This window comes from Cupressus sempervirens, chromosome 5 (genome assembly GCF_028749045.1).
Source record: "Cupressus sempervirens isolate cs-2001-9-10 chromosome 5, ASM2874904v1, whole genome shotgun sequence".
Taxonomy (NCBI): Eukaryota; Viridiplantae; Streptophyta; class Pinopsida; order Cupressales; family Cupressaceae; genus Cupressus; species Cupressus sempervirens.
In genome coordinates this window covers 377,275,358-377,297,445 of record NC_143122.1, presented here as the reverse complement: position 1 = coordinate 377,297,445, position 22,088 = coordinate 377,275,358, and the positions used below count along the sequence as shown (strand labels likewise).

The following is a 22,088-nucleotide window of genomic DNA, read 5'->3' as shown; positions in this document are numbered from 1 at the left end:
TCATCTCTTTGTTTGAAGGAGCTTCGACCCTTTGTAAGAAAGCAGCCATATCAATGTGTCCAATCTCTGTGTTGGATACATGATCCAAGGGAGATGAGACATGGGATGCAGTCACATGAGCTAACTCCTTGTCATACTAGTACTTCATCTTTCCTTTGGACTTGATAGATGTGGGCATGTCTTGTGCTGCAACATGAAAAATTGCAAAGGCTGAATACATCATCAAAAGATATGGATTCCATGAGGATTTTGGCAAAGATAGATCAATGAAGAACAATGTGTTCGGAGCATTGGTTTAATACTCATGGAACATATGCAATGAATTGAATGAGATATGGAAAGTACATGTAGAGGACTAAAATGGGACTTTTAGGAAGATGGATTGTGTGTAAGTGCATATGGGTTTGGATGAGCTTTATGTAAATGCTTCAAGAGTGTAAGCTAGGTGCATGAGGATAGTGCGAATGATGACTTTGTTATTTTAACAGTGACCTTTTACCAAAATCAGGTTCTCTAGATCTAATTACATGTAATCATTACTTGATGTTATCATGTAACTAGGTTTGGACGATGGTATTACATATGAGTGGGTATGGAAAATAGGTTTGTATGTAAATGCGTATGAAGGATGAGATTACCTATAAATGTGGATGGAGGTTGAAATTACATTGCTTTTGGAAGGTAATTGCATATATTGGGAAATAGATGCAATGTGCGTTGACATGTGTTGGTGAAAAGATGTGATGTGCTTGCACGAAGGGGTGGAACGTGAAATGGAGTGAAATGCTCTCACATTCTTGGGAAATAATACTTAACTTGTTTGAAAGAAGGAAAACAAAACAACATGCAAAAAATAAACAAAACTAAACACAAAACAAAAACATACCTTTGGTTTTTGATTCAAACATGACAAAATATCAAGTTGCTCTCAATTTGGAATTTGGAATTTGGGAAAATTCCAAGCATTTGAAAATAGAAGCCTTCATCTTATTTCAAGGAAATTTGCAAAAGACATGGCATATCTTTGAACAAGTGTACAATGATAAGCTAAAATATGCAGCAAAATAGTAAAGACTTGAAAACTTCAACTTACTTGGAGATCAAAGAGCCAAATGTGGAAGATTGATAGGTTTGAAAGAATGTTTCTCCTCCAATTTCTAATTTCCAACAACTCCCTTGACCTTTTCCATACTTGCAAATAATGGCTTTGAATGGTCAATGCATGAGGCGTTTTTGTATGCACATGCCCAAAAACGATCTCAAACCTTCATGTTTTTGGACATTTTTTGATAAAAAATGTGCTCTTCAAAGGCAATGACATGAAATGTTTTTGGCAAGGAATGGCAAAATCGTGATCCCTAAATGTATTAATGTGCACCCAAACTCAAAAATGCCCCTTCATTGATTCAAAAATGTGAGCTGGAAAAGCCATTTTTGGGTGCTTTTTACCCAAACGTGGCCTAGTGAACCGAGTTGCAAGAAAAACCAACGCCAAATGCATGGATCTGAATCGGTTTGCAAAAACACCCTTCATTAATGAATTTTATACCTTGGAATGGACAAATCTCGGCATTGCTACCAATAGCATGCCCTTAAAGGTCAAGAACATGGACGTTTTTGGTCTTGGAGGTAAAATCGTGGTCTCAAATGACAAATGCATGAGTTACAATGCCAATTCACATTTTATTAGAGAGTTTGCATGTTTTAAAATGCATTTGAGAGGAGTCAAGAGGCAAATCTCAATCTCTAGGAGGTTTTGCATGTTTTAAAATACATGCAAGTAACAAACCATGTAAATCGCACTCTCTAGGCTCTTTTACATGTTTTAAAATTACGCCTTAAGAGGTTGAGAGGACAAATCGCACTTTGCAAGCCCAAACACGTGTATCTCATTTGCATGTAAACGGAAAGAAGTGCAAATTGCACTCTCCAACCCCTTTTGCATGGTTTAAAATTTAGATGTTTTGAAGCCTTTCGATGCAAATCACATTCTCTTAAGGGCATTACATGTGACACTTAACATGTAAAAGACCATTTTCATGCAAATCACACGCTTGGAGGTCTATTACATGTTTTAAAATTGGCTTTTGCTTTTTTAAAGTGCTTTAAAATTGCCTTTTGAGTGCAAATCACACTCTCTCAAGGCAGTTACATGTAAACATGTAAATAGGTTGAAAGTTGATTTTGCACAATTAAGTGATCAATTAATCACATGTTTAATTGTATTTAAAGGAAATATCACTTAATTGGGACAAAATTAACATTCACACTATATAGTTAATATATTATGTGCAAATATTATTCAAAAAACAATATTTAAATTTAGTTGTTTTGAAATAAAACCTAAAGTAATTATATCATTCAAAAAGCAATATTTAAATTTAGATGTTTTGAAATAAAACATAAAGTAACTCAAAAATTAATCAAACTATATAGATAATAAAGTGACTTAAGTGAAAAATTTAAAAACAACTCAACATGAAAATAGAATATAAGTCAAAGGGCCCTTGGTCTACTGGAGAAGTTGAAAGGCTCACAAAGAGCCCACCAAGGATCAAGTCTTGCCGAGCGCAAGGCCCATGACATCTAAAAGGGATGAGGCCGGGATCATGCCCCGAGCGAATTTGGCGGAATGTATACCCCTCACTCCTTGGTTCTTAACCAAAGAGGCTAGGCGAAAAAAGCTGACCTCCATAAAAAAAAAAAAAAAAACATAAAGGGCTCTATGGTCAATTAAGTGATAAAGTAACTTAAAAACCTAACATAAAGTTAATTTATGTTATATTTTCAAAAAGTGAATGTGAACATTAAAATATGACGTAATATTTTAAATATGCAATTGCATATGGAGAGTCCACCTTTTGGACACTTAAATGGTCATATCTTTTGACTACCAAGTCCGATTAAGCCCTAAGATATACCGAATCGAAGGGAAAACCAAAAGTAAGGGTTTGAACAAAACTAAAAAACCAAAAGCAAACAAACACAAACTCAAAAACACAGGAAAGGATGTTGAAGGCTTCAAAAATCAAGCGTAGGCTTTTTAAAATGAAAAACTAAAAGGACTTGACCAAAGCCTTAAGTAAAAGGATTCATTATACCAATTGGGGTTGATTGATGGATCAATATTAGCCAATAAAATATTGAACTAACTCAGAGAAACATGAAACTAAGTTAATTTTTTTTTGTATTGTCATCTACATTTTGTGGTGACAAGCTGTAGGACAACACATCGGATTTATCCCTCGTGCCCCCTTGATTCCTTTTCACTTCCTCTGGCTACCTTGTCTTTTGATGGATCTTCCTAGAGCTTCTGCAAGAATAATGAATAAGAAGGGGGAGAGCGGATCATCCTGCCTGATTTATGTAGTGGTTTCAAAAAAACCTTGGGGGTTGCTACTATTACAAGGTAATTGGTAAATACTTGCTTATTAATAACAGAGACCGAAAGGTCAATTTATACAAAAGGAAGAGATGATGTTTCCTTAGGAAACGATCGTAAAGAATAGAAACATTCTATTCCAGAGAAAGCAAAAAACGAAAGCAAACTAAAGCTAAAGATATTTACAAGATAACCATTAACTAATAATAGACGTCTTATCTATTATTGTAATACCCTCCCTTAATGGTTAATCTATCTAACACACCAAGCTGTCCTCTGAATTTGACAAACTTATCAGGACCAAGAGGCTTGGTGAGAATGTCTGCAGTCTGATCTGAGGTAGGAACATACTGCAGATCTATAGTCCCGTCTTCAACCAGCTGTCGTATGTAATGACAATGAACATTCACATGCTTGGTTCGTTCATGGAAGACTGGATTCCGTGCTAACTTGATAACGCCTTCGTTATCAACAAACAGAGTAGTCGGTCCTGCTGGTGACATCTGCATATCCCCAAGCATCCGACGAAGCCAGACAGCTTCACATCCTGCCTTAACAGTCCCTCTATATTCAGCCTCTGTAGAAGAGAGAGAAACTGCCTGCTGCTTCTTGCTGGTCCATGTGACTGCACCGGATCCCAAACTGAACACATATCCAGATGTTGACTTTTTATCATCAACAGAGCCTACCCAATCTGAATCTGTGAATCCACTGAGTTTAGGATTAGAACTCTGAGAATACAGAAGTCCATAATCAGAACTGCCCTTCACATAACGAAGCACACGTTTTGCTGCCATCCAATGATCAGCCTCAGGAGTTGTCATAAAGCGTGAAATATAGTTGACTACGAAGCTGATATCAGGCCTAGTAGCAGATAGGTAGATGAGGCTGCCTACTAGTTGCCTATACATAGTATCATCAACGGAAGGAGAATCAGACTTGGCTGATAACTTGAGACCTTTCTCCATAGGTGTAGATGCAGGTTTGCAATCCTGCATTCGGAATTTGTCTAACAAGGCTCTGGCATATTTGGACTGAGAGATGAATATACCAGAAGACTGTTGCCAAACTTCAACACCTAAGCAATAATGCATGAGCCCAAGGTCAGTCATATCAAAAGACTGGCATAAGTGTTGTTTGATTCCCTGAATCAAAGATGCCGAACTGCCAGTGATGATCAGATCATCCACATAGATAACCAGAAGGATGATGTCACTGTCAGTAGTCTTGATGTACAGATTTGAGTCTGAAGAACTCCTCTTGAAGCCTTGATCACTGAAGTACGTATCAATCTTGATGTACCATGCCCGAGGGGCCTGCTTCAAACCATAGAGAGCTTTTACCAATCTGAGAACCTGATGGTCTTTACCAGCAACCTTGAAACCAGGAGGCTGCGTCATGTAGACCTCTTCATGGAGATCACCATTCAGGAAAGCACTCTTTACGTCCATCTGATGGACCTTCCAGCCAAACTATGCTGCCATGGCTAAGACTAATCTGATGGTGCTCATCTTTGCAGTAGGAGCAAAGGTCTCCTCATAATCAATGCCCTGACGCTGAGAAAAGCCCTTTGCCACTAAACGAGCTTTGTACTTATCCAAAGTACCATCTGATTTGTATTTGATTTTGTAGACCCATTTGCAGCTAATGGGTTTCTTCCCTGGGGGAAGATCAGAAAGGACCCAAGTGTTGTTCTTCAGCAGGCTCTGGTGTTCAGATTGCATGGCCTGTTCCCACTCTGGAATTCCTTTAGCCTCGGAATATGTTTGAGGTTCAAACACACTGTGAATGTTGGCCATAAGAGCAAAGTTAACAGAATCTATAGTTTTGCTCTTTTTCCGAGTAGTTCTCCCATCAATGAGCTCATCATCATGAAGATCAGCAAGTGTCTTAGCCCACCACTTAGGCCGGAGAGGAGAATGACCAACAGTAGTACTAGGAGATGCTTGATCAGCAAGATCTTGATCAGAAGAATTTGGATGAAACTCAAGTGAAGCATCTTCAAAACGAGGTGATCCTGCAGGAGAAGCCGGAGGTGGCTGTACAGGTATCACTGGCAGGACTGGAGCTGTAGGAGCTATTGGAGCCCTCCCATCAGGTGGACCTAATGGAAGCCGAACTCCCAAATCATGAACCTGCATAGGCTGGTCTGTTGGATCAGGAACAGGAGAAACAGGCATGAATGGTCCTCGCTGCTCATCAAAGACTATATCGCGGCTGTATATGAGACGAGATGTCTCAACATCAATAAGGCGGTAGGCTTTGTGAAGACTGCTATATCCAGCAAGCATCAGTTTCTGACTCTTGGCATCCAACTTGGTACGTGAGGCATCAGGGATCCAAACAAAAGCAAGAGAGCCAAAAACCTTCAGGTGACAGATTCTGGGCTTGCGACTTGACCAGGCCTCTTCCGGAGTTTTACCTTTGACCGCCACTGTGGGTGATCGGTTCAACAGATAAACTGCAGTGTTAACTGCTTCTGCCCAAAAACGCTTCAGAACATGTCTGTGTTCGAGCATGGAACGAGCCATCTCGGTGATTGACCTGTTCCGACGTTCAACTACACTGTTTTGTTGTGGCATGTGGGGTGTGGTGAACTGGCGTTGGATGCCATGTGTATCCAAGAAGCTGGAGAAAACATTAGAACAAAATTCCCCCCCATTGTCTGATCTAAGAGTAATAATAGATTTCCCAGACTCTTTTTCAACTAAGGGTTTAAACTTCTGAAATACAATAAATGCATCGGATTTCTTTTTAAGGAAATACACCCACATTTTTCTACTGAAATCATCTACAAACAACAGAAAATACTTGTACCCAAGAATAGAAGGAGTGGCCATAGGGCCGCAGATATCAGCATGAACAAGCTGAAGTACTTGAGAAGCTCGCCAAGAATCGCCACTGGGGAAAGGTGTGCGATGTTGCTTCCCAGCCTGACATGCGTCACAAACTCCAAGGTGTTGGGTTTGAATCTCTGGCAAACCAAGAACAAGCTCATCCCGAGCAAGTTGTGAGAGATAATGCACATTTAAGTGCCCATATCGCTGATGCCAAAGTGAGTTGATGGAAGATCGCCGAGCAGCCATAGCTAAGTCCTGAGAATCACCAGAATCAGTAAGTCTGAAAAGACCATGATCCTCAAGACCAACTGCAATAGTAGACTTAGTCGCCCGATCAGTGATGGTGCACTGATGTGAACTGAAGGTGACTGCCAAGTGTGGAGAATGTCGCAGCAACTGATTGACCGAGAGTAGATTTAGTTACATCCCTGGAACGTAGTACACATCAAGGAATATGAGCTTCCTCCCAACAGACTGAATTTGAATGTTGCCTTTACCAACAATCGTGTACTCTTCTCCACCACCAAAGATAACAGAATCTGAATAAGGCTGGTAGTCAGTAAACCAGTCTCTGCGGTGAGTGAAATGTCGAGAGGCACCTGAATCAATGTACCAGGTAGATGACTGTACATGATCTGCGGGTCTTTTAGCCATGAAGGCATAAAAGGCAGATTCCACCTGCTCAGTGTGCTCTGCACTGTTCGCTTTGGGTTGCAAACCTGATTGCTTAGACTGGGCAGCTAAGCGTTTCCGACATGCAACCTTCATGTGACCATACTTGTGGCAATAGTTGCATTGAATGTTCTTCTTTTTGGTACCATCGGATGCTGGAGCAGAAGACTTTTGCTGAGATGGTTGTTGAAACTTGCCCTTATCCTTCTGAAAGGATTTCGCAGCAAAGGCTTGCTCAGTGGAGGTGGAACTGGAGTTGCTACCGAACTGTTGTTTCCACCGATCTTGCTGAAGTAGCAGGGTGCAGAGATCAGTGAACTTTAGATCAACACCAGTAGATGTGATGTTGAGAGTCTCGATAAAATGCTCATAGGAATTTGGTAAACTCCGAAGAGTGATTACCACAATATCCTCTTCCTCCATCTTGCGACCGATGGCAAGTAACTGATCACGGATTTCCTAAATCCGATTCAGGTGTGCCTGGAGCGAGGTGCGCTCATCCATGACAATAGAAAACAGAGTGTTTTTCAGAAAGAAGGCTCTGCTCTTGTCGGAAGTCTCATGAAGACCTTTTAGATGTGTCCAGATTTCGGCCATTGTCTTGCCAGATGGAATCTGAGAAAGCTGGTCATCAGCTACGGAGAGTTTGAGAAGCATTACTGCCTCTCGATTGTTCAGATCCCATGCATCTTGATCAGGACATGGAGAAGTCAGACGTTGCTTAACACCCAGAACAAGTTGATCGGTGTTTCGATATTCGAAGATTGCGATGATGCGCTGCTTCCAGGTTCCATAATTGCGACCATTGAATTTGGAATTATGCTCGAGCAAAATATTTGTCAGAGATGCCATGGCACGTTTTTCAATGAAAAACTTTGAAAACCTGTGAAGGCACGTTCTTCGAGGCAAAAATACGGAAGACCCAGAAGAATCAAAGAATGACCCAAAAGAGAGCTCGAAAAACCCAAAAGGAATCTGCTGTCGTTTTTTGAATCCGCTGGCTCGAAAATCGAGGCACAAAAATCGAGGCACCCAGAAAAAATGGACGACAACCCAGTTGAGCTCTCGAAAAACCCATCAAGAATCTGCAAACAAAATTTTTTTTCGACCCCAAAAATTAGGGTTTTGAAAAAAACGGCCCTAGCTGAAAAAAGCTTGAAAAAATTTCAGATTTCTTGATGAAAAATGGTCGAATCTGCTTCCCAGAGCACGATGACAGACTGAGACGGCTAAGAGCATGAAGATTTGATATAGAAACATGCAGATTTTCACTCCAAAAACGCGAGTCTTCAAAAAATGGCCACGATTTCCACGCGATTTGCAGACCCGTAATTCGAAAATTTCTCCAAGCAGAAAAACCCTAGGTGGGTTTGGAGAAATTAGCTGAAATAATTTTGGAAAAATTTAAACAAATAATTTCAAGAAGAAATTATAAATTTTTCCGAAAAAATTTAAGTATTTAGCTCTGATACCATATTACAAGGTAATTGGTAAACACTTGCTTATTAATAACAGAGACCGAAAGGTCAATTTATACAAAAGGAAGAGACGATGTTTCCTTAGGAAACGATCGTAAAGAATAGAAACATTCTATTCCAGAGAAAGCAAAAAACGAAAGCAAACTAAAGCTAAAGATATTTACAAGATAACCATTAACTAATAATAGACGTCTTATCTATTATTGTAATAGCTACAAGGTGTAGATATACCCGCTCACACCACTTAACATCAAAACTAAATTGTCTCAAGACTGCCAGCAAGAAGGTTATATTTACACTATCAAATGCTTTCTTTATGTCAATTTTAATCATCATGCTAGCCTCTTTGGCCATTTTTGTTGAATGAATAGCCTCACGCACCACTATAATTCCTTCATAAATAGATCTCTCTGGGGCAAATCCACTTTGTTCCACCAAAATGATTGATGGTAACACCTTTTTCAATCTGTTAGCTATAACTGTGGCTATGATCTTATATATTGTGTTACAAACGCTATAGGCCTGTAGTCCTCAAAGTACACCTTTACTGCTTTCTTTGGAATCAAGGAGAGGAACGTGTTGTTGAAATCTGCAAAGATAAAGCTACCCCTTCTAGATTCCTCCACCACATCAGACAAATCTTTCCGTAAAATATGCCAAGCCTTTTGGAAAATTTAAGCAGGAAAGCCATCAGGTCCCAAAGGCCTTATCACTCCCAAGATTGAAAAGAGCAGATTGAACTTCTGATTCTGTGATTACCTTCATCAACATTTGATTTTGATCTCTAGATATCACTTCTGGGATGACCTTGTTAAGACATTGTATCTTCGGTTAGATATTCAGGTAATAAATTGTATGACTATAATTCCATCACCTCATACCAGAACTAAAACTCTACCTGCACTTACAGATACTGAGTATATCTATCCTCTTTTAATCATGATCGAACATGCCATTTGTGAGCCTTTTTGTGATCAGACAAATGATCTATAAGGCTATGACGGATCAGTGATTTACTTAGAGCTATATTAGGCATTGTATTAACTAAACAAACTAAAGATTACATTAACTAAGTTATCAAATATAAAGTCATGTCATGAGCAGACGTGAGACATGGTCCCCTCATGACATGCATTCTGAGGTAATATTAATATCTAATCGATGAGACCAAGAGAGAAAATCAAAATCAATAAATATTCTGCCTTGTTGGGGATCAAATAGCACTAGTTCAGATTCAGACATGTGAATCTATATTCAGTATGTTTAATATTGATGAAGTATTATGTCTTCATCATGGTATCAGAGCAAAGCCTGGGAAGGGAAGATGAAGAAGAAATTTCAAGTCCTAGAATCTCTTGTCTATTGAGAGCAATGTTGGCAATCAAAGCAGTGTAGTGCTATCAGGGGTCTACCATGTTTCAAACAACAGAATGAACAACACATTCCATATTTTTCCTTATACATACATATTGACTGGAATATCATCAACAATCTTTGACCACTTGTGTTTAGCGTTGCTGAGCAGAATTTGTGCTGCATATGAGACCATGTGGTAGAATACTGAGATCTAAAAAGAATTTGCTTTCCCTCTATGACTTATCGCTCTAGGGCACTGTTTGAGCCTGCGGAAGGTTTTCTTGAACTTGAGCGCAAATTGATAAATGAGTGAGCTATATTCAGTGACATAATTGGTGCATGGAAACTGCGATCTGTTCGCGGCCTCTCCAATTAAAGGCTGATTCGTTATTAGACAGGTCCGATGGGCAAAGATTTAAAACAGAGGGCTGCTTTCCATTGGCTTGACCCATTACAAAAGGCAAAACACTGTTATGCAACCCATCGATGGGCAAAGGATGAAGATAATTACCACTGTCACTGCTGAAAAAGGAACAAATATGATTATACCAAAGGCGGCAACCATATACGCGTTGCATTTAATGGGATACCTCATGTGAATTGAGAGGTGCCCAGTTCATCCGAAACATGAGAGGAGATAAAATTCACACTCAGCTTATATTATATTACAGAAACAACTTATATAAAGAAAATTGAAATGTGCCACATCAGACTAAGTGCTAAGTGACATTTATTAAGATCGATGACAGAATAATAATGATAAACTTGCTAAGGAGAAGTTGTGTTATGTGTTTTAAGAGACATCAATTTTCTTTACTCCCCTGCATCCATGTGATGATTGTCCATGTTGACAAGTTGAATAGCATTGATATGGCTGCTTCAACGATATGTGATCATCCATGTTGGATGAGAAGCAATCAGTTTAATTTTTAGCAGCTTTCCAATGCTACCAAGGTGACTTTGATATATACCAGGCAAAATGTGATATGATCAATACTGAATGGAGGCTATTATTACATACAAAGCAGCAATGAACCAATGATCATTATACGACATTGTAATCATCTTAGTTTCCTGGTATTGGAAAATAAGTAGTTGTCTATAGAGAATCATTCTTACATGTTGGTGCAATCTATTAAGAGAAACATCTATTTTGTGGAGTTATGTTTGGGGACTTGTTCTATTGGTTCAAAATTTGCTGATGGGATTCTACAGGGCCAAGTTTTTTTTTTTTACTTCTAAAAGACATGGCCTTGCAGTTCGAAGGTATCTTCAGGTTTGAAGAATTTTATAATCAAATATAGGGGAATAGTTTTTATATTTCCTGGGTCCCAATTCAGTAACTGGTTTTGTTCTTAAGTCTTGATGTGAACTTTAGTAAGTTCGATCATACTACACGGAGTATTGATATGACTTCATCGTGGATTCAAATAAGAGAAAATACAACTCTGAGTATTCTGGCGATATATATTTTATCTTGAAGAGTAATTGCCACCGATTGATATTCTGTAGATGTTTTATTTCAATCAAGAGTTTCACCATTATTATCAGGAATAATAAAGTTTAGTTGGCCGCACCTAATCTAATTCGTTGGATGCAGATGTAATTGAGGCATTTTGATTGTGAAAATATATGAACCTCAGCCCCTTTACCATTTTTTGGGCGTTTTCTCCATTCCTTGGTATTGATGTGCGTTCAACGGCTGTTCTGGAGCCATTTGTAAAGTTTGTGTTCCTTACTGAAATCTCCACGTACATATTTGACCTCCTTTGTGTGGGTGTTCTATTATAAATACAATTTGAGGAAAGCTGGAAACTATACACCTAATATGGAGACTTGGCCAGAGTGGAGAACAAAGCCCTCTGTTGTATGGATGCAGGTGGAGTTGGAAGAGCTGAAAGCTCGGTCTGATTGCTTCTATTCCGTCCTCCCATAATGCAAATAGATTAAGATTCTGAGATCCATTAAAACAAAAAGAAGTTTGCCATCTTTGATGTAATGCAAAATTGTTAAATGATTAAAAAGTGGGAATTTCACATTGCGGGGGGAATAATAATCAATGTTCCATTCCCATTGTTTGATAAATGCTTTTATGGAGGCATTTTCTGATTTGATGCATATGGACCTACATTCGAGAGATGTTAGTGAAACAAGTATTGCCACGAATAACCACCTATAAAAGACGATTCCAGGCAATGTGAAAGCACATGGAAATGCCTAGGAGGCACGGTATTTGTAGTGGAATATATTGTATTTCCTCAATGCATGGTGCAACTATGCATCATATAGAAGGCTTGGTTTTGGAAAATATAGGATGTTGAGCAATTTCTCTTGAATAATGAGATAAGTATTTTATTATCTTTTAGTACTGCTTTTAATTTCTTGTTGAAATTAATCTCTTATTTGCCTTCCTATATATATACTATAAGAGCTATTTGTCTTGATCTTTTCCTTTGTCTCCAGGAATGTTCTTGCAGGAAAAGAAGAATGGTGCATTAAGTATGCTACCAAGGCATTGCAGAGGATTCAATCTTAGGACTATAGCTCCGAAGTGGTTTTGGATCTTAGTCATATGTTGATCATGCTAGAAGATGTGTGTCTATTAAAGAAAAATATCTTCTATGATTGGAATTATGTAAGAAGGATATCTTTCTATGACAAGAGGGAGCAGCTAGAAGATTTGATTCATTGATCTTCGAGGATAGATGGATACTTAAATGTTTATAGTCAAGCGACTAAGTTGATAGCTGAAACATTGTCCGAAGAAGAGAAAACCGACATTTAGAGTGACTTTGACATTACATTAGAAGCAACCGTGGACAAGGAAGTCATGAGGTTGACAAATGCTCTTGGAGCTTTAGAAGGAAGCCAAATTAGCATGAATGCTTAATATGGCCAAATTTGGAAAAAAATTCTACAGTTTATTACATTCACTCATGTTACTATAGAATCGGACAAGTACATTTGCATATGGGAAGATGCTCATGTGAATAATGTTGTGTACATGATGATGAGCCCCTTGGAACCCAATATTTTCCATAAGTGGAGTATATGGATAGGACATGCCTCCGTGACAGGGGGAGCAGCTCAAGGATCTACATCTGTTGGCATCCAATGATATTGATTCAAAGGGAGTAGACCATGTCGAGATGGTTTCTCAACCTTCAGTTAAGGTACATTATTGTTGAAGAACGAACGGCCAACATTCTCGCCGAGCCTCGTGCCAGAGAGAAGTTCTTGTACTTCTAGGACAAGCTTGATACCTTGGAGAATGAAGCCTTAGCTGAAAAGGAACTTCAGCATCAATGATCTATTATTTGAATTCTTGTATGTTCTTTCCTTTGAGAGAGAAGTTTGAGGTGAAAGCCATTGTTTTCACCCTATGGATTGAGCCATAGTGGATCCACCCATTATGGTTCATGGTGGATGTCATGTGTGTGATGCCATGACAACACTACATGAGAAAATCCATAATGACTCCGTGTAAACTCTTTTGTCATATGCATGACTATATGACTTTATGGTCCCCCTGTGTACATTACTGAAAGGTGATGATCTTTTTGATAGTGTACACTTGTATTCAACATTGTAAGGTGACAACTTTACGATGTTCACTATCATGACAAATATCTTGCTGACTTGATATCCATGGAAATGTCTCGATAGTTAATATCTCTTAGACTTATTGGTAGATATCATGCTGACTTGATTATCAGTTGTGTATCAATATGTTCTTAATGAGAAAAGCATGGTGGATATTATGTGACGTAATATCCGTGGACATGCCATTATATGTTATGGTAGACATCATGTAAAGTTGTCAGTGCACATATCATAGGATATAAGAATGTCATGTGACTTGATGTTCTCTATATTCCTTTGAGATGACGAGTTAGGTGATATCTAAATTGAGTTATACCTAGTTATTGTCCTTAGCTAAGAGGGAGTGATAAGACATTGTAGCTTTGGTCAGATATTCAGGTAATAAATTGCATGACTATAATTCCATCACCTCATACCAGAACCGAAACTCTACCTGCACTTACAGATACTCTGTATATCTATCCTCTTTTAATCACGATCGGACATGCCATGGGTGAGCCTCTTTGTGATCGGGCAAATGATTTATAAGGCTACGGTGGATCAGCGATTTACCTAGAGCTATATTAAGCAGTGTATTAACTAAACAACAAACTAAAGATTACATTAACTAAGTTGTTAAATATAAAGTCATGTCATGAACGGACATGAGACATGTCCCCTCATGACATGCATTTTGTAATCATGCCTCTTTGAGGTAATATTAATATCAAATTGATGAGACCAAGAGAGAATATCGAAATCAATAAATATTCAGCCTTGTTGGGGATCGAATACCACTAGTTCAGATTCAGACCTGTGAATCTATATTCAATATGTTTTATATTGATTAAGCATTATGTCTTCATCAGACCTTCAGAAAGGCATTAAATTGGATAACATCTCTGGTGTCCTTTGCAGAATTATCCGAAAAGTATCTGACCACCTCTTTGTTGATCAGTTTGAGCTCTGTTAATATATTCCCTTGGGAGTCTTTGATCGAAAAGATCTTATTTACCAACCTCCTCCCTTTAACAGAACTGTGGAAAAATTTCATATTTTAATCGCCTTGCCTTAGCCATTATTCCCTTGATTTTTGTCACCAAAACATCTCTTGGTTTAGCACCTCATTATAAGATGTTTTTAGATTTTCTCTTTATATAAATGTATATATATATGTACGCATGTATGTATGCATACATATGTATGTTACTACTCAATATATATTATAATTATGAGTCAATTTCAATTATGCTTTACAGTGTGAAATTCCAACTGATGCTATATCATCAACAAAAACATTATTTTGTGCTTTTGCATTATATAAATTCAACTAGTTAAACCTGTGTCAACACAATCGGCTTTCAAATAATTTCAATCAGTTTTCAAATAGTTGAGGAGTTAAAAGAACAAATTCTATCCTTTTGGACATTTTTAAATCTATCTTCTTTTCTGGTTTAATGATAGAAATTGTCAGCTAGGAGGAAATAAAATTATGGTTAGATAATGGATTTTGATCTTTGCTGTAATGTTGTTTACAAGGGCCTATCTTTTAATAAACTGTGACAGGCATATCTGAGTGCCATAGTTAATGTAATCATCTGCCCTGAATATCTTAAGTAAAATGCATGTACATTTTTCATGAAAGAGAAAAATATTATATCTACAATTTCTAAATAGAGACACAGTTCACATAAAATATTCAATCTTGTATTTTTCCTTTACTCTAATTTGAATGAGTACGAAATTGTGTCTCTTAAATGTATTTTGATATATTTTTTACAGTTGGACATGGATCTTTTATAATGATTGTGGATTGTGCTTCCAATGCTGTTGAGGTTGTATGTGGACTGGTCAAGCCCAGTTGCGCTTGAGCCTGGTTGCAAGGTTCGAATTCAAGGGAGTATGGCGAGTGCATCTTTGAGAAGATTGCCCCATGTATTACCTTTGTTTGACTGCTGTGCTAGCCTACCAGGAGGTCCTAGTGTATGTCTTAAAAGATACTTTTGGGTTTGTATTGGTACGATATCACAAGCTGCTAAGATACTTCTCTTTATCCACCACCAGATTTGAAAATTTGTTTCAGGTGGGAACCACTGGATTAACAATAATGATAAAATTCTGTACTGTATTTTTCTATCATTCTAATTTGTATGGTCACCAGGAGATTGGGTACTTGGAGACACCATTTTTTTTAATATAATATAATAGTTTCCAGAAAATATCATGACAGTGAATTTTGAAAACAAGAATAGTAATGCAATTATACAAAACTAATAAACAGTGAAGGCAATATCTATTTAGACAATTACAATGACAGGACATCAGTCATACAATGGTGTATGCCTCTCTCAAAAAAATCTCCAGGGTGAGTAGATCTGATCACCGTGTCTTCACATGGGTTTTTGTATCATCCAAAATATCAGCAGGAAACGTTATGCAGGCTTATTTTATTTATTTTCTTCCCTTTTTACCCTTTAATGGTCTTTTCCCTATGTTTTCTGGTGGGAGACAACAATTTCTAGTGGGGAGACTTTGGAGATGGCAGCCAAAAGAACCTTGTGCATTGGGAAATTTCCCGAGACGTCTCTGCTACAGGAGATGTGTTTGGGGGTGGGATATGGGTCTGATCTCTGGGATACCTTGCTAATTTGCAAATAGAATTGATAATCCATATTTATGTGGGAATGTAGCTTTGTTTTTTGACTTATGCCAGGGTCAATTCAAATGACTGCTGGTTGCTCCTGTAGGCTGCATAATTGGTTGGTTCAGAATGGTCTTGCATCTGACACTTCCATGGAAGTCTCTGCAGCTATTGTACTCAATATTAACTAGCCTTCTAAAAGGTGAAAATATTGTAGGTTATTCTGCTTACACTCCTGGTTCATTTAGGTAAGTACCTTGGCTTAAGTTGAAGCATTCTTGCTATAATTTGATTCTCTCCATTGACAGTCACATCTTCTCATGGCTGTTTCAAATCCTTTTTTAATTTGTCATAATGGATATGACAGTGTGTAGTTCTCAATGGATATTTTGTGGAAGTGGTGGAATTGTTGAAAGGAAGTATGACATGACCAAATGCATGAACATCCCTGTCGTTGAGGGTTAATAATTGTAGGCTGTATGCCAAAAACATGGAGGCGATTATTGCAGAATTATAGATCATTGTAGGCTGTATGTCAACAACATGGAAGTGACTATTGCAGAATTATAGGATCCATTACCTTCAGGCTTTGAATAGATATTATGTTGTTTCTATGTAGACAAGTGGCAAGAAATCAACTGTGCTTTGTTTGGTAATAAACCATTGTTTCCTTTGTCAAGGAAGTTTAGGGGCACTAAGGGGAACTAGTGTGTACTGTAAGCAAACAGAAATAGAGGACTTGAGCTTAAGATGAACTATTGCTAGAAATGGAATGACAAGGAATGTGAGCAATGTTGACCACAAAACAAGGATTTTCTGGTATTAGTTCTTTGCCTACTAGTGTAGTAATAAGGAGTGCTTCTAAGGGATCCTCTAAATGTCACATTTCGCTGGTTTAAACTTTAATTCGGTCTGCATCACATAAGCTGCTTCATTTGTAGCTCAATTACTTACTATTTAACCTTGATCTTTAATGAATGCTTTGTAATTCTGTGGCCTACCGATACAAAAGGATAAGTTGCTCTGGGCCTCTGGCTATGGACTTTTAACTTGAGTATAACTATATAAGTGTAATGTTCCCAATTTAACAGGTTCCAGTAGCTTGGTGATGTCAGTTCATCATCACGACCTGCATGAGCTGATACTGTGTTTTGGAGTCTCAGTGGAGTGACTTGCTATTTATAGGAAGTCAGATATGCGTAGTTTCTATTTATAGCAGTGCAGTTATGGCACCTTGAGGTCCTGGCTTCATCAGTGTTGGATTGATGCTTTGTTGATGGGTTACATATTCTCAGTTGTTTATTAAGTTTAACATAACTTATACAACTCTGTTCTAATTTGATGGTGTGTTGTTGAAGATACTTTAGTGAAAAGTGTAATGGTGAAGCTTTGAGGCATTTGGTGTAATAATGAAGCCACAATTCATTTAATATTATAAAAGGACTTCATTATGCAAATCAACCATCTCATGTATTTGCATTTTTATTGAAATTGAAGAAGCTTCAAGGGTTTCAACATTGGAATTTTAGGAAGTCTGATTTCTCCATAGTAATCGCACTTTGAGCTGATCATTATACCAGTGAATTGTGTTAATTTTCTGAGTATATGTTCTGTGATTTTCTGAGGATTGTTGTTGCTGTTGTTTACCAAACAATCATAGATTCTGCTGCGACCTGGAGTTGAGAAATAGTAATTTGGTAATTGAATACCGTGCAAAATATTGGTGACATTTGGGGTCTATATTGGCTGCGATTCATCCTGCCTGCTGCAGCAGCGTTGATTGTTACTGAGTTTGCCGTGGCTTCAGGTTTATAGCAGCATTTTAACTGTCTGCAACGGCTGTGATTTGCATTTGGCGCGGGGAAATTAACACTCTGCAAATTTTGTTTGTAATTTGAATGGCTTTAAGTGTAAATTGCTTTGTCAATCTTGCATAATGAAAGTTAGCCAATAAAGCAATTCTGAAATTTCAATACTTCGTATTTCTTTTCCAAGCAATCTTATATATCTGCAAAACACAAAATAATACATATATCTTCAAAAAAAACAAAAATTGCAAACTTCTCTGTCATGTCCCCTTTCTAGAGTGGACATCAGAGACGATAGAGTTAGCCTACCAGGGAGTCTCGTAGGCTGGCAGTGGTGTTTAGAGACTCAATTAGGGTATACAGTGTTTGGATCTGTAGTTTCAGACAGTAGGAGGGCAGTTGAGAGCAGTTCCTTAATTGTAGGAGGAGTTTCCTTCATTTTAGGAGGTGGAGATGGGTTATAGTTTTGAGTCCCTACGAGATCATTCTATGGTTTCAGTTTCGAGAGATTCGGAGATGTTCCTATTTTTTAGGAGTATCCTTAATTTTGAGAGATGAGACTGTAAGTTATTTCAGATCATCCGGCATTAGTCACAGGAGGCAATGAGTTCAGTTTCACCTTGTAGAGGTGTTTTGGCTATCAGTTTGCTATTTGGGAAATATTTTAATATATTTAAATATTCTCCTAAGTTAGCATTTTAATAATTTAAATAAGGCTAAGTTATAGCCATTTTGGAGTAATAAGGGTTTTTTTGCCTCATTTGGGTGAATATCCCTTGGTGTAATAGCTCGTTGGAAAGGTCTTGAACTTTTCTAAATATTTCTCTTTTGACTCGGAGCATTTCAGTGAACGGATTTCTTTCTATTGGGAAAAAGGTCATTTTCTAGATACTTGACCACTTTAAAAATGAGAAATATATTATTTTATAACCCAACGCCACATGGGGACACTTTTAGGGTTTGAGCTAAGTTTGGTGGGTTATAAGGAGGTAAAGACAAAGTTCGAAGGTATTATTGACATATTACATCTTGGATTTGTGTTTTGGGCTCTGATTGAGCTTTCAGCATTTGGTACGCCAAACCCACTTGCTTTGCTTGTTTGGGACGTAGCCTCCAAAACAGTGGTCTAGATTCTTGCAGTCAGAAGCATATTGGAGATTGTGCATTGTTTCTTCTAGGGAACGCAGTATTGAGTCAGAGTTTTAGCTGGGGTTTGGGTATTCTACCCACGTGTGGGCACTTTGCAGCTGTACGGCCACGCCTGGCAGCCATCTACTTTTCCACGTACAACATTTGAGAGCTGGATTTTGGACGTAGCTTCCTTCTGGGCTCATATTTCACCTTCACTCCTTCAGGTTGGCTTTATTCTTGGTTGTAATCATCTGGATATTATTGTAAATCTTCATCTGGTTACATATTAGGCGTATATTCAAAAAAACTGCTTGAAGCGACTTTTCTTTAAATGTATTTGGAATACATTTTCAGAACTGGTTCATGTTATTGTACTTCTGTTATTACTTATTGAAAAATCATCAAAAATATAAAACAATCAAACCCTTCTGCAACTTCTGTCAAGCTCTGCAAGAAAATTTTAGTAAACAGGGAAAACAAATTTAAAAATATAAAATTACAGCAGATCAGTGGAAGAGATCCATCAGGGATCTTTCAGTGGTATCAGAGGCTAGAACCTGCTAGCCTATTGGAAAAGAAATTAGTTCAGTTACAGGCCAACACCATGGCTAGAAAAAAAAATGGGTGCTCTAAGGTTTCATCTTCGTTAACAAGCACAGGTAAGATGCCTTTTACCAAGACATTCAATGTTGCAGTTATGAGCAGCTACCATTAGTATTGTTCTCTTCCTAAGGAGATATGCAACCTCCCTTCCTTTACAAAATTTATGGGTGTACCTGAAGCAGATGATAACTGGGTATCTACAAGCTCCTTTCAACAGCAAAAAGAGAAAGAAATATTAAATGATAATAAAGAAGCCATTGGTCACAAATTGAAAGAGATTACAATCAGGGGACAAACTATTAGAGATGGTGGAAATGTGAGACCAAGGTGTGAGGCCTATTTTGAAATTTGCAACAGCAATTCAAATCATGAGGCAACATTTATTTCAAATGGAGGTAATGATGTTGATGATGGTATTCAACTTAAGAATGGGATGACAAGTTTAGTATGCAGGCAGTCTGATTTTGAATCTCATAGAAGCCAAGTTGAAGACTTCTTTGAGCCACTTCTATCTAAGCATGTGAAGAATCAAGATGGGGTGTTGTTTGATGATTGGAATGGAAGCATGGAGGAGGCTCCCACAACTCTGATTTGGGGCAGCGATAGCTTATGCCTTCCTTGTAATATGGTAACTCTTTCACTTGGGAATAGTCATGAAGGCCCGTATGCAAGTGGTGGCCATGAGGCTTTCTATGATAATACACTTAAAGGGGTCAAAAATATAACTTGAACACATCATAATAATTTTGAAGTTCATAACAGCAGTGACATAACTTCGTTACTTCAAGATGTGGCATCCTTTGGTCAAGAAGAGAACAATGATTTGTATTCTATATTTGAGAGTAGCAAGAATGGGACGTGATGATGGGAATGGTACAAGTCATCATAAGCCTGATTTTGTGTACTTTGGGGTAGATGATATAAAACATTGTCAAAGGTTGAATAAATATTGGTTAGATAGAGCTATGCAAGCAAAGATACTTGCTGCCCAAGCATAGTTCTTGAGTGAGCCAGCAGGGCTCTTTACAATAAGGTTGAGTTGATTGTAGGGCTATGCTTCTTAAAGCATGAAAAGTTGGTCCTCTAAGAATGATGACATTTTGAGATCTCTGTATGCACTTCTAAAGAGTTGGATGGCGCAACAGAAAAATTGTTCTATTTGAGTATTTATTCCTCAAGCAATCACTTTCCTCACTGCAAATAATGTAGGAAGAACTTGAAAATGGACCTCCACACCCTGATAAGTTTTGGGAAGAATGAGCAATATGATGTATTGTATTCTTTTCCCATGACAACTCCTACTAAGGTTCTTTCCATTAAAACTGGCAGAGTCATTACAATGCCTGTCTGGTTGCACTATATCCACTCTTTACCCTTTTGAAGACAAAGGTGAATCTAGCAGGTGATTGCACTTTCCTTTCAGCTGTGGCTTGTCCTTTAAATCCATATCTGATCTTCCCTGTCCCTTGCAATTGCCCTAGCTCTTCCACACTCAGGTTGGTAGATGAGCATTGATTGCATTCAACATATGTTGCTCGTCCCAGTTCGGACTTTGGTTCAGATTTGGGTCTGAGAGTTTGGTTTGTGTGGTCAGGCAATATTTTTTAGGTTTGTCTTGGGTGTCTATACAAAATCACACACACACACACACACATAACACACAAATTTAATAATAATATTTAATGACTGATAAAGTAAAAAATTTACATATAATGTTATTTTTTATTAAATACTAATAATATTACTATTAGAAAGTTTGTCATTGAATTGGCCTATATAATTAAAAAAAAAAAAACATTAAGTAAGAAATGAAAAATAAAATAATATACTATAATATAAATATCTTTAAAAACTTGGGCCGTTAAGGTGTAGAGTTGGGTTGATTGAGCATTGGAGCAAACAAACTGATCAGCTGGAAACAACCGGAGGAAGATTGGATTAAAATTATCTTTCATGGAGCCTCAAAAAGCAATCCAAGACCTAGTGAAATAGGGTGTGTGTCTAGGGATAGCAGAGTTAATATTTTGAGGATGGAAGTTAGAAGAACTGGAGATGACATGCATAATGTGGCAGAAGCGTTTGCAGCCTTGCAAGCAAGGTTCGAAGGAATATGGGGATAAAAAAATTACATTTGGAAGGTGATTCCTAATAGTTGTGGATACTATGATAATAGATAAGCTTCTATTATTAGTTAATGGTTCTCTATTTGTAATTATTGTAAATATTAGAATGTTTCTAATATTAGTTAGTTTGTAGTTATCGGTTAGCTTTCTTTTGCTTTCTTTTAGCTGGAATATAATTTTTCTATTCTTTACGATTGTTTCCTAAGGAAACATCATTTCATTCTTTTGTATATGTAGACCTCTTGATCTTTGTTAATATTAAGTAAGTATTTTACCAATTACTTCATAATATGGTATCAGAGCCAATTCTTTGATTTTTTTCGAAAAATATTATAATTTCTTGTTCGAAATTATCAGGGCAATATTTTTCGAAATTATTTTCTGTGATATCTGATTCTTACAATCATTTTTCTACAACTGCCGTCTGTTTTTTCTGCACATTTTCGCCATTTTTTGTGGTTTTTTTTGCAGC

General features: G+C 37.6%; 1 protein-coding gene across 7 annotated transcripts in view; it reads left to right on the top strand.

The window, feature by feature from the left end:
* The window catches only part of LOC149556341 (uncharacterized), a 102,156-nt gene that overhangs the window by 15,885 nt on the left and 64,183 nt on the right, over window positions 1-22,088 (top strand). Inside the window, exon 2 of one of the 7 annotated variants that reach the window (XM_089830608.1) lies at window positions 15,093-15,529. The exons of the other annotated variants lie outside the window; for them this stretch is intronic. The gene's annotated coding sequence lies outside the window, so the exon portion shown is untranslated. Of the gene's footprint in view, window positions 1-15,092; window positions 15,530-22,088 lie in introns of those variants that run through there. 7 annotated transcript variants of the gene reach the window in all.